Below are 14,240 nucleotides of genomic sequence, written 5' to 3' on the forward strand. Positions count from 1 at the left end.
TTGAGAATGCAGGTACAAAATCAGGAATATACAAATACAAATACAAATATAACAGTTGTTGTTTATTCATTTGATGCATTTCATCATTTGATGTATTTCATAATTTGATTTTGCCATTTGATTGCTTTCCTTTTTGAATTTTTACTCGGAGTTCAGTATTCATTTATTTCACCTTTTATGCATTCTGTTTGATGTGTTTTTGCCTTTGATCAGGAACGTTCCATTTCTGCTTTTCCTAGGAGCTCTTTTTTTTTTATTTTACTTCATACAAATCAAGCATATTCTTTTTGCTCTGCATGTTCTTAATTTGTGTCACGGAAGGAGACCCATATCATGCATTATTCTAATACATGAAGAAAATCTTGAAGTAATCTTTCAATTAAACATTGTTTTACACATGCTTAAAACTTAAAAACTTGAAATGTGGTATGTTTATCAAGAAGATAACTATCCAATGGAGACTTTCAACAATGGCAAAACACATACAATATTGTATAATGTAGTTCAAAGGAGAAAACCAACCATGTCATTAGTGTAGACAACACATTTAGAAAGTGAGTAGGTTAAAATCAAGCCAGTTTAGTCTGATGTAAAATCATTCTGTAATTGCCAAAAGTGCATTTGATATAAAACATGTATAAGGCAATTTCCTATAAAAATTTAATTTCCAAGGGACATTACTAATAGTGAAAAAGTGGATTTGAAATGAATTTCAATCTAACCCTAATACATGCTAAGATAAACCTTCAATATAAATTTCGTAGCAATCCTATGAATGATGTAGATTTGAAAAGGCTTTCCATGCAATTTTTCGTATAATTTATATTTCCAAGGGGAATAGCTCCTTCAATAATAATTATTTGGAACTGAATATGACTCCCCTATAAAAAGAATTCTAAACACTAACTTTCCTAGGAGCTACATTCAGTTAAAGGGTAATCAAGTATAAAGGTATATTAAAACTGCTTCTGCATCTTCTAGTTGTTACAGATACACATGTTAGAAAATGGTTAAAAAAGATATGCATTTGTCACTTTACTAGGAGAATCCAATGTTGTCAAAGAACACCAAGCATGAGAAGGAGAATTGACATAAAGTATTTTTTAAAGAACATAATATAACATGATTTATTGTACATAACTCTTTAATACTAATTGAATATAACTATAACACAAATCGAAGTGCAGTACAAATAATCTCCTCTGTTCTGTAGACATTCTTGCCTCTCATTCTTTCTTAATTGTGTGGCAGGCACTAAATCTTGTTTAACCTAAAACATAACAATATGGTTCAGTTGAATAAATAATTATTCCAAAACAATACAAAATTTAAAAGTCCCAAACAGTTGTCATTTGTTTTCCATCTAAGGACAAATAGGAGTGTTTCATCATTGCAATGGCAGAATCCAAAGACAGTATCAAAATGTAAAACTTATAGAAATACAATTCATTTGTGCGACCAATCATTTAAAGTTCAAATCATTTTTTTCTTGGGTAATTACTTTTCTTTGCTTTACAACTGTGATGATTAAAATATAAAGTGTGGTGATAGACAAACATAGAATGGTGAGAGACAAACATAGTGTGGTGATAGACAAACGTAGTGTGGTGATAGACAAAGATAGTGTGGTGATAGACAAACATAGTGTGGTGATAGACAAAGATAGTGTGGTGATAGACAAAGGTAGTGTGGTGATAGACAATAGTTTGGTGATAGACAAACATAGTGTGGTGATAGACAAACATAGTGTGGTGATAGACAAACATAGTGTGGTGATAGACAATAGTGTGGTGATAAACAATAGTGTGGTGATAGACAAACATAATATGGTGATAGATATACACAGTGTGTTGATTTATTATGTGTGGCGGTCGATATATTATATGTGGCCATAAGTATATTATGTGTGGCAGTAGATACATAATATGTGGTGGTATATACATTATGTGTGTGCCAGCAGATGTATACTGTAGACAATGCTTCAAGTGCAATAACACTGAAACAATATATTTATAAGGTTTACTCATTTTGAATGTTACAATCATTGACCCCCAGTTAGTATATCATATTTGCTGCTTTTACTGAAAAGATGCCTGACATGATATTTACATAAAATATTGCATGACATTTTGGAGCGGTTATACCTTAAAAAACATTTCTTTTAAATTATTTCATTTCAACCAGGATTGTTTAAGTGCTTATTAACTCTTTACATACATATGTATAATACTTTGCTAATTAACTCTTTACATACATATGTATAATACTTTGCTAATTAACTCTTTACATACGTATGTATAATACTTTGCTAATTAACTCTTTACATACATACGTATATTACTTTAAATTTCAATGAAGATTACCTTTTCCTTTTCTTCTATTTTCTATCTATCAAAAATCTTGTTTCACTTTTCTGAAGAAAAAAAATAATAAGAATGATAGGTGTCACATTGAGTCATTTTAAGTTTAAAATCTAAATTAACATAAACAGATTTCTGTACAGAAACATGGATTATTATCATACTCATATCCACTTTCAAGTTGGAAGTTGAGAGATATACCCAGTGGTGTGAAAGACATAATGTATATATTGAGGTGAAAATATTAACAGTGAGCTGATAGATATTTTGAGTGAGGTGATACATATAAAATGAGCAATTGATTTACAAAGTGAGGTAATTGGTATTTTCAGTAAGGTGATATGATATATTGTGTGGATATATACATAGAGAATTTTGGGTAAATATAGAGAGAATGGGGATATATATAGAGAGTATGTGGTGATTGATATATGTAGTGAGGTGATTGATAAATAAAGTAAGGTGATAGGTGTTTATGTTGTGAAGATAAACATAGAGACTTCTGGGTTAGATATAGAGAGTGTGTGGTCATTGATAATTTTTGCGAGGTGAAAGTATATAAAGTACGGTGAAAGGTGTTTATAAAGTGGTCATAAACATATGGACTGTGGGGATAGATATGGAGATTATGGGCATATTATACGTATATAGAGAGTTTGATATGATTGATATATTTAGTGAGGTGATTGATAAAAACAGGAAACTGATAGGTGTTTATGATGTGGCCATAAACATAGAGACTAGTGGGATAGATATTGAGAGTATGGGGATGGATATAGAGAGTGTGTGGTGATTGATATATAAAGTGAGGTGATGGATAAATAAAGTAAGTTGATATGTGTTTATAATGTGGTCATAAACACAGAGACTGTAGGGATAGATATCGAAAGTATGGGGATAGATATAGAGAGTATGTGGTGATTGTTATATAAAGTGAGGTGATGGATAAATAAAGTAAGGTGATAGGTGTTTATAATGTGGTCATAAACATAGAGACTGTGGGGATACATAACAAGAGTATGGGGATATATATAGAAAGTGTGTGGTGATTGATATATAAAGTGAGGTGATGGATAAATAAAGTAAGGTGATAGGTGTATATAATTCGGTCATAAACATAGAAACTGTGGGGATAGATATCGAAAGTATGGGGATATATATAGAGAGTGTGTGTTGATTGATATATAAAGTGAGGTGATTGATAAATAAAGTGAGGTGATGGGTGTTTATTATGTGAAGATATACAGAGAGACTTTTAGGATAGATATAGAGAGTGTGTGTGTGGTGATTGATATATAAAGTGAGGTGATTGATAAATAAAGTAAGGTGATAGTTGTTTATTGTGTGGAGATATATACAGAGAGACTTTTGAGGCAGATATTGGTAGTTGGGGATATATAACAAACAAATGGAAGTTTTTAGCGACCTTGACTGGCTATACAGCCCTTGCACGGTTGGTGGGGATATATATATAGAGTGTGGTGATTGATACATAAAGTGAGGTGATTGATAAATAAAGTAAGGTAATCTAAGGTGTTTATTATGTGGAGATATACAGAGAGACTTTTGGGGTAGATATAGAGAGTATAGGGATATATATAGAGAGTATGGGATATATATAGAGAGTATGGGGATATATATAGAGAGTGTGGTGATTGATATATAAAGTGAGGTGATTGATAAATAAAGTAAAAGGGAAGCTTTTGTATTATCCTGAGATATACATAGAGATTATTATGATATATACATAATGACTGTTGGCATCAGAATGGAGAGTGTAGTGATAGATAATCATAGTATAGGGATAGCTATTGAGACTGTAGTGATAGATGGTCATAGTATGGGGATAGCTATTGAGACTGTAGTGATAGATAATCATAGTATGGGGGTAGCTATTGAGACTGTAGTGATAGATGGTCATAGTATGGGGATAGCTATTGAGACTGTAGTGATAGATAATCATGGTATGGAGATAGCTATTGAGACTGTAGTGATATATAATCATAGTATGGGAATAGCTATTGAGACTGTAGTGATATATAATCATAGTATGGAGATAGCTATTGAGACTGTAGTGATATATAATCATAGTATGGGAATAGCTATTGAGACTGTAGTGATATATAATCATAGTATGGGGATAGCTATTGAGACTGTAGTGATATATAATCATAGTATGGGGATAGCTATTGAGACTGTAGTGATATATAATCATAGTATGGGGGTAGCTATTGAGACTAGTGATATATAATCATAGTATGGGAATAGCTATTGAGACTGTAGTGATATATAATCATAGTATGGGGGTAGCTATTGAGACTGTAGTGATATATAATCATAGTATGGGAATAGCTATTGAGACTGTAGTGATATATAATCATAGTATGGGGGTAGCTATTGAGACTGTAGTGATATATAATCATAGTATGGGAATAGCTATTGAGACTGTAGTGATATATAATCATAGTATGGGGATAGCTATTGAGACTGTAGTGATATATAATCATAGTATGGGAATAGCTATTGAGACTGTAGTGATAAATGATCATAATATGGGGGTAGCTATTGAGACTGTTGGGATATATATGGAGAGTGTGGTGATGAATGCAGCGACTGTAGCAATGGAGGAATATATTAAACACCACACTGTATATATCTTTTTTTGAGTATCATTTTATAAAAATACTTTACCATCACTATTGCTGAGTGCTGCTTGTTTGTAAATCATTTAACTATTCTTGTTATTTCATTTAAAATTAGATGTACCCATGTCCTTTCTTCCATTTTCACCAATGACCTCTAAATCCTTGCAAAATGTTGTTTGGTATTTCTGTAAGAAGAACACAAATATAAATAATCAATTTGATAATTGCTACATGATTAGTATACAAGCTTATACAAACATATCTCAGTGGACATTGCATATCTGCATATCTCCTTCCATTGTAAATTATACAATGACCAGTACATTTCTCTGACTTATAGAAGATACAACAAGTTATAGTATACAGTCTGGTGAAAAATAGATAAATAATGATGATAGATATAATCATTGTGTTACTATAAATATGATATGATGGTGATAAAAAGATATAGATAGGTGATAAGTGTGGACTTAGTTATAGTGGGATTATGTGTATATATACAGTGAGGTAAAGGATCCACAGAATAGTATAAAGATATATACAGTGTGATGATATATAAACAAAAGGATGATATATATATATATATATATATATGCTGTGTGGTGACATATATAGCAATGGTGTTGTGATTGATTTAAGCAGTGCATTTAGTTAAAAGATACATATGTGGAGGGGATACATATATAAAATATGGTGAAAAATTATCAACAGTGAGGTCAAGAAAATATTTTCAAGGATGTCATCTATAATACTAAAATTACGAGGTCCAATTTGTCAGCTGTCATCACGTAAAAACGATGAATCAAAGAATTCAACTTTATATATAAATAATATAGTACAAAGGTGTAGATTAAAAATTACACCACTCCAGGCCCTTTTGTTTTCCACGTAATTAATATTGCTAATAATTAAGAAGTTCCGGGTCGAGTCCGATACCGATACCAATAGTATATTCATCTGTTTAATTTTCTGCATTTGACAGGCGCACCACCAAACGGTGTATTCAAGATATGCTGTATACACGGGTCATAATCACAGGGTTGACAATACTAAATTGTCAAATTGTTACCTATTGTAGTATTTTAATCAGTAAGACTTTATAAGATAACAATACGAATACTAAAAATAAGGCGTATAGGTACAGTTTTCAATTTGTTAGCGGGCATGACGTAAAACAACGAATCAAATAATAGAACTTTATTTATAACTAATATAGGACAATGCTGTTGATAAAACAAATACTCCATCCCAGGACTTTTCATTTTCCAAATAATTAATATTACCAATAATTGATTAGTTCCAGTTAGACGGGTTCAAACAGAAAGATTTGAAAGCAGAGAAAACTGTGATAGCTATATCTTATAATCGGCATGACTTTATCAGATGACAATACTAATACAAAAATAAGTCTTGCGCATAGTTATATACTTTTATTCAGTCACGGACCCATGATATCACGGGTGTGTTCTAGTATATATATAAAATGAGGAAATAGATATATAAATTAAGGTGAAAGATATATAAAGTGAGATGATAAAGTGAGATGATAGATATACAAATTGTGGTGACAGATACACAGTGTGGTGCTATATGTATAAAGTGAGGTGATAGAGATATAAAATGTAGTGGTAGATGTACAGTGTGGTGATAGATATATTAAATAAGGTGATATAAAATGAGGTGGTATATTAATAAAATGAGGTCTTACTTATATAGACTGAGATGATAGATATACAAAGTATGGTGACATATATACAGGGTGGTGATAGATACACAAAGTGTTGTGACATATGATCAGTTAGGTGATAGATGTATAAGGTGTTATGATAGATATATAAAGTGTGATGATAGATATATAAAGTGTGATGATAGATATATAAAGTGTGGTGATAGATACATAAAGTGTTGTGACATATGATGAGTTAGGTGATAGATGTATATAGCGTGGTGTGGTGATAGATATATACAGTGTGTTGATAGATATATAAAGTAAGGTGATTAATGATAGAGTGATACTAGATTATGCCACTGTCCCAGATTAGGGGAGGGTTGGGATCCCGCTCACATGTTTAACACCGCCACATTATATATGTATGTGCCTGTCCCAAGTCAGGAGCCTGTAATTCAGTGGTTGTTGTTTGTTTATGTGTTACATATTTGTTTTTCTTTTATTTTTTTCTAACATGAATAAGACCATTAGTTTTCTCGTTTAAATTGTCTTATCGGGGACTTTTATAGCTGACTATGGGGTATCGGGTTTGCTCATTGTTGAAGGACGTATGGTGACCTATAGTTGTTAATGTTTGTGTCATTTTGGTCTTTTTGTTGGTAGTTGTCAGTTGTCTCATTGGCAATCATACCACATCTTCTTTTTTAAATATAGAGTGTGATGATTGATGATACAGAGTGGTGATAGATATATACAGAGAGGTGAAAACTGATACAGAGTGATAATAGATATATACAATGTTGTGATTGATGATACAGAGTGGTGAAGGATGATACACAGTGGTGATACATATAAACAATATGGTGACTGATGATACAGAGTGGTGATAGCTATATACAGTGTGGTAATTGGTGATACAGAGTGGGGATAGATGTCTAGTGTGGTGATACATATAAACAATATGGTGACTGATGATACAGAGTGGTGAAAGATATATACACTATGACGATTGATGATACAGAGTGGTGATAGATACATACAGAGAGGTGATAGCTATATACAGTATGGTAATTGGTGATAACGAGTTGGGATAGATGTCTAGTGTGGTGATACTGATAGAGATAAACAATATGGTGACTGATGATACAGAGTGGTGAAAGATATATACACTATGACAATTGATGATACAGAGTGGTGATAGATATATACAGTAAGGTGATTAATTATACAGAGTGGTGATAGATATGTAGAGTGTGGTCATAGATATCTATTCCTCAATTTGGTGTCCTACAGATACAGTCCTACATATATCGCTAGGCTGTATTTATATACTATACAGATATCAGTCATGTGGTGTGCTTTAATATGTTCTGTTTGTTTTTCAAATATCTCTATATAGCAATAAGAATCCCACCCATTTTCTGAAAAGATACACACACAAACACCAGTCTTTTCTACGATGACAATAATAGTTTTCAAAATTGAAATGTGTATGATTGTGCAACATAATCAACCATACTGAAAAACAAATAGTTACAATGATAGGTGCCGAACTGAATCACTTTTAGTTTTCAGCAAACATACACAGATTGCTGTAAATATACATTAATCATTAGTATGCTTATATACATTTTCAAATTGGTATAAACATGGTTTTAACAGATACACATAGAGTTGTGATAGCCTTATACAGTAAGAGGATAAACCAAACATATTAAGTATGGGGATAGACAAAAATAAATTGAATTGAGGTGATATGTATATAGAAGTTGGTGATAGATAAATGAAGTTAAGATATCATGTTAGGTGATAAATATATAGACTGTGGTGATGGCTATATCATATGAGGTGATGGATATAAAAATTGAGGTGATAAATAAAAAAAGTGTGGTGATAGATAAAGAAAGTGAGGTAATATATAAAGAATGTGAGGTGATAAATAAAGAAAGTAGGGTTATAGATATGTAAAGTGTAGTAACAGATGTATAAAGAGAGGTGATTGATATATTATATGTGGTGATAGATAATAGAAAGTGTGGTGATAGATACATAAATTGAGGTCATAAGATATATGAAGTGTAGTTACAAATGTATAAAAAGTGGTATATTGGGTATGGTTATAGATATATGAGGTGATGTAAATTAATGTGTAGTGACAAATTATAAAAAAAGGTGACAGATTTATAAAGTGTGGTGACAGATATATATAAAGTTAGGTGAAAGTTAGTTGATTGATATATGAAGGGTGGTGATATATATAATATATTGTGTAATCATACGTTTTTTGATTGAGTAAAGTCTGCCAATTGATATTTTATCGTATGTTTTTCTATGTTGTGATGTTATGCTATTGTTTCAGAAAAAGGGAGAAGGTTTGGATCCATTAAAACGTTTAATCCCGCTGCAAATGTTTGCACCTGTCCTAAGTCAGGAATCTGATGTACAGTAGTTGTCGTTTGTTTATGTAATATATACGTGTTTCTCGTTTTGTTTATATAGATTAGACCGTTGGTGTTCCGGTTTGAATGGTTTTACACTAGTAATTTTGGGGTCCTTTACAGCTTGTTGTTCGGTGTGAGCCAAGGCTCCGTGTTGAAGGCCGTACTTTAACCTATAATGGTTTACTTTTTAAATTGTTATTTGGATGGAGAGTTGTCTCATTGGCACTCACACCACATCTTCCTATATCTATATATATATAAAGTGTGGGGACAGATTTATAAAGTGTGGTGACAGATATATTGAGTGAGGTGATAGATGTATTTAGTTTGATGATAGATATATAAAGTATAGTGATAGATATATAAAATGAGTTGATAGATATATATATAGTGACCTGATGGATATATTAAGTGTGGTGATGGATATGTTAAGAGTAGTGACAGATATATAAAGTGTGGTGACAGATATAAAATGTGTAGTGACAGATGAATGGTGTAGTGATAAATGAAGAATGGGGTGATAGATGTATAAAGTTTAGTGAGAGATAAATATAAAGTGAGGTGATTGATATATAAAGTGAGGTGATAGATATATAAAGTGTGGTGAACGATTTATAAAGTGTGGTGACATATGTATAAAGTGAGGTGATAGATATATAAGGTGTGGTGATGTATATATAATGTTTGGTGACAGATATAAAAAGTGTGCTGAAATATTTATTAAGTGTGAAGACAGATATATCAAGTGTGGTGACATATATATAAGGTGTGGTGATAGATATAAAAAGTGTGGTAATAGATAAAAAAAGTGGGGTGACAGATAAATTAATTTGGGTGAAAGATACATAAAGTATGGTGACAGATATATAAGGTGTGGTGATAGATATAAAAAGTGTGGTAATAGATAAAAAAGTGGGGTGACAGATAAATTAATTTGGGTGAAAGATACATAAAGTATGGTGACAGATATATAAGGTGTGGTGACAGATATATAAAGTGTGGTGACAGATAAATAAAGTGTGGTGTCAGATATATAAAGTCTGGTGACAGATATATAAGGTGTAGTGATAGATATATAAAGTGAGGTGATAGATATATATATATATATATATAGTAACGTGATAGATATATAGAGTGATTGATATATAAGGTGTGGTGACAGATATATAAAGTGTGGTGATAGATATATAAAGTCCGGTGACAGATATATAAGGTGTGGTAAAAGATATTTAAAATGTAGGGATAGATATTTCTAGTAACGTGATGGATATATAAAGTCTGGTGATGGATATATAAAGTCTGGTGATGAATATGTTAAGGGTGGTGACAGATATATAAAGTATGTGACAAATATATTAAGTATGGTGACAGATATATATAGTGAGGTGATTGATATATAAAGTGTGATGATGGATATATATAGTGAGGTTATTGATATATAAAGTGTGAAGATGGATATGTTTAGTGTATTGACAGAAATATGAAGTGTGGTGACAGATATATTAAGTATGGTGACAGATATATTAAGTATGGTGACAGATATATATAGTGAGATGATGGATATATAAAGTGTAATGACAGATATATAAAGTATAGTGACAGATATATTTAATCTGGTGACAGATATATTTAATCTGGTGACAGATATATAAAGTATGGTGACAGATATATAGTGAAGTGGTAGATATATAAATTGTGGGGATAGATATAAAGTCTGGTGACAGAAATATAAAGAGAAGTGATAGATATATATATATTGCGGTGATGGATAGATAAAGTGTGGTGATGGATATGTTAAGTGTAATGACAGATATATAAAGTATGGAGACAGATATATAAAGTATGGTGACAGATATATATAGTGAGGTGACATATATATAAAGTATGGTGACAGATATATATAGTGAGGTGATTGATATATAAAGTGATCAGGTGATAGATATATATAGTGAGTGAGTGAGGTGATTGATATATATAAAGTGTGATAATGGATTTGTTAAGTGTTTTGACAGAAATATTAAGTCTGGTGACAGATATATAAAGTATGGTGACAGATATATATAGTGAGGTGATGGATAAATAAAGTGTTATGACAGATATATAAAGTATAGTGACAGATATATAAAATATGGTGACAGATATATATAAAGTATGGTGACAGATATATAGTGAGATGATGGATATATAAAGTGTAATGACAGATATATAAAGTATAGTGACAGATAAATAAAGTATGGTGACAGATATATAAAGATGGTGACATATATATTAAGTATGGTGACATATATATAGTGAGGTGTTAAATATATTAAGTGTAATGATAGATATATAAAGTGTAATGACAGATATATAAAGTATAGTGACAGATATATAAAGTCAGGTGACAGATATATAAAGTGTGGTGACAGAGTCTGGTGATTGATATATAAAGTGTAATGACAGATATATAAAGTATAGTGACAGATATATAAAGTATGGTGACAGATATATAAAGTGTGTTGAATGATATATAAAGTGTAATGACAGATATATAAAGTAAAGTGACAGATATATAAAATGAGGTGATAGATATATATAGTGAGGAGATTGATATATAAAGTGTGGTGATGGATATATCTAGTGAGGTTATTGATATTTAAAGTGTGGTGATGGATATGTTATGTGTATTGACAGAAATATAAAGTCTGGTGACAGATATATTAAGTATGGGAACAGATATACAAAGTGTAATAACAGATATATAAAGTTTAGTGACAGATATATAAAGTGAGGTGATAGATATATATAGTGAGGTGATGGATATATAAAGTGTGATAATGGATATGTTAAGTGTAATGACAGATATATATAGTGAGGTGACAGATATATAAAGTATGGTGACATATATATAAAGTATGGTGACAGATATATATAGTGAGGTGATTGATATATAAAGTGATCAGGTGATAGATATATATAGTGAGGTGATTGATATATAAAGTGTGGTGATGGATATGTTAAGTGTGGTGACAGATATATAAAGGCTTGTGACAGACATATAAAGTGTGGTGACGGATCTATATATAGTGAGGTGATTGTAGATATATAAAGTGTGGTGATGGATATGTTAAGTATAATGACAGAAATATAAAGTCTGGTGACAGATATATAAAGTATGGTGACATATATATAGTGAGGTGATAAATATATAAGGTGTGGGGATAGATATATAAAGTGTAGTGATAGATATATAAAGTGTAAAGACAGATATATAAAGTATAGTGACAGATATATAAAGTCTGGTGACAGATATATAAAGTGTGGTGACAGAGTCTGGTGATTGATATATACAGTGTAATGACAGAAATATAAAGTATAGTGACAGATATATAAAGTATGGTGACAGATATATAAAGTGTGTTGAATGATATATAAAGTGTAAAGTGTAATGACAGATATATAAAGTATAGTGACAGATATATATAGTGAGGTGATGGATATATAAAGTGTAATGACATATATATAAAGTATTGTGACAGATATTTAAAGTATGGTGACAGATATATAAAGTATGGTGACAAATATATAGTGGGTTGATGGATATGTAAAGTGTGGGGATAGATATATAGTCTGGTGACAGATATATAAAGAGTAGTGATAGAATGGTGATAGAGATATACAGTGTTGAACAAAGTGGTGATTAATACAGAATGGTGATGATTAAATAGTGTGTTGATAGATTAATAGAGTGGTGATAAATATACAAAGTGGTGTTATATATATTCAGTGTGGAGATTTTAATATATTGGTGATATAGAGTGTAGTGATAAATAAAGTGAGGTGATAGATATTTATATTGGTGATACATATAAAAACAGAAGGATGATAGATATATACACTGGTGATAGATGTTTGCAATGGTGATATATATATACAATTGGTAATATATGTTTACATTGGTGATAAAAAATAAATATTTTTTTTATTATGAAGATTTTTTCAACTCGTTTTATGGCATTCCCGACCTGATGATTATTTTCATTTAATCTAGGTGTGTTTAGTTTTATCTTAGTTGTTCATTGGTCAATATTTGATTATGACGTCAAATTTTCAGGCTTTTGAAATTCCCATTGTGACGACATGAAGACAGAAAAACAGATTTCACCACCTAATCTTTTGCAATACCATATTTATCCACTCTTGACAGTGTCAAAATTAATTGATTTTGATATCACCTAAAGGAATGTGTACATTTTTATAGTCATGCACCCAAAACTACTGTTATAAACGTCATTTGCCAATTTTTTTTACGGTTATTTGTGATTCCCAGATTTCCCAGGGATTACAAGTATCACCCTCATACATGACCAGGGGTAGGAGGGGTCCTGATCCCTTAAAGATGAAATCCCGATTTTTAAATAAATTTAAATTCTGACATCCAGAAATTCAAAAATAGAATTCCCGTATCTCATTATAGATCCCAAAATCCTGAGCCTAAAAACACCAGATCCTGGAGTCCCGATAAAGGTCCTATACATGCATGATCCATATCCATCTTTTTAAAACTTCCTGGACGCCGCAAGAAATCATTTGGTCACCTCCTATGAACACTGACATGATAATTACACATGAAAAGTATTTATTGTCGGACTCTTTTGAACCAGATCACATTTTGTAGTTTGAAAAGGAAAAGGAAAAGGGGGGGGGGGGGGGGGGGGGGGGGGGGGGGGAAGCCTCCTTTCCTAGTTAAAATGTTATTTTGCATTTTGAGTTGATCATGTATGTTTTCATTGTTACAATGCATTATTTTTCAAACCTTTCACATGTTTTTGTTATGTGTGCTCTTAAGGACTCGAAAGAGAGCCACTTCAGCAAATGAGCACGACGTGTATTTTCTTGTGTATTTTCTTTCGCAGATAAATGTAAATAAAAGCGTACAAATCTATCTCCACATAGGAGATTTTTTTCAAAAAGTGAAAGTAGAAATAACGGATCCGCCCAATTCCGGCCGCGCATGCGCACAAATGCGAGGTTACAGTCCGGGTTACAATATCTATAACCTTGTATATTATATACCTCACAGATCCGATCTTAATAAATGGATTATAGATATTGATTTACATGTGCTCCATCAACGGAGGGATTT

General features: G+C 31.4%; 1 long non-coding RNA gene across 1 annotated transcript; it reads right to left on the reverse strand.

Annotated features, from left to right (window-relative positions):
* Positions 1-1,126: 1,126 nt before the first annotated feature.
* On the reverse strand, positions 1,127-14,033 carry LOC143049319 (uncharacterized). The gene is made up of 4 exons (XR_012970177.1): positions 13,911-14,033; positions 5,052-5,190; positions 2,364-2,413; positions 1,127-1,270 (listed from the first exon to the last, which is right to left on the reverse strand). It is a non-coding gene; the product is annotated as an uncharacterized LOC143049319 (long non-coding RNA).
* Positions 14,034-14,240: the final 207 nt, after the last annotated feature.

The sequence above is a fragment of the Mytilus galloprovincialis genome, chromosome 10, assembly GCF_965363235.1.
Source record: "Mytilus galloprovincialis chromosome 10, xbMytGall1.hap1.1, whole genome shotgun sequence".
Lineage (NCBI taxonomy): Eukaryota > Metazoa > Mollusca > Bivalvia > Mytilida > Mytilidae > Mytilus > Mytilus galloprovincialis.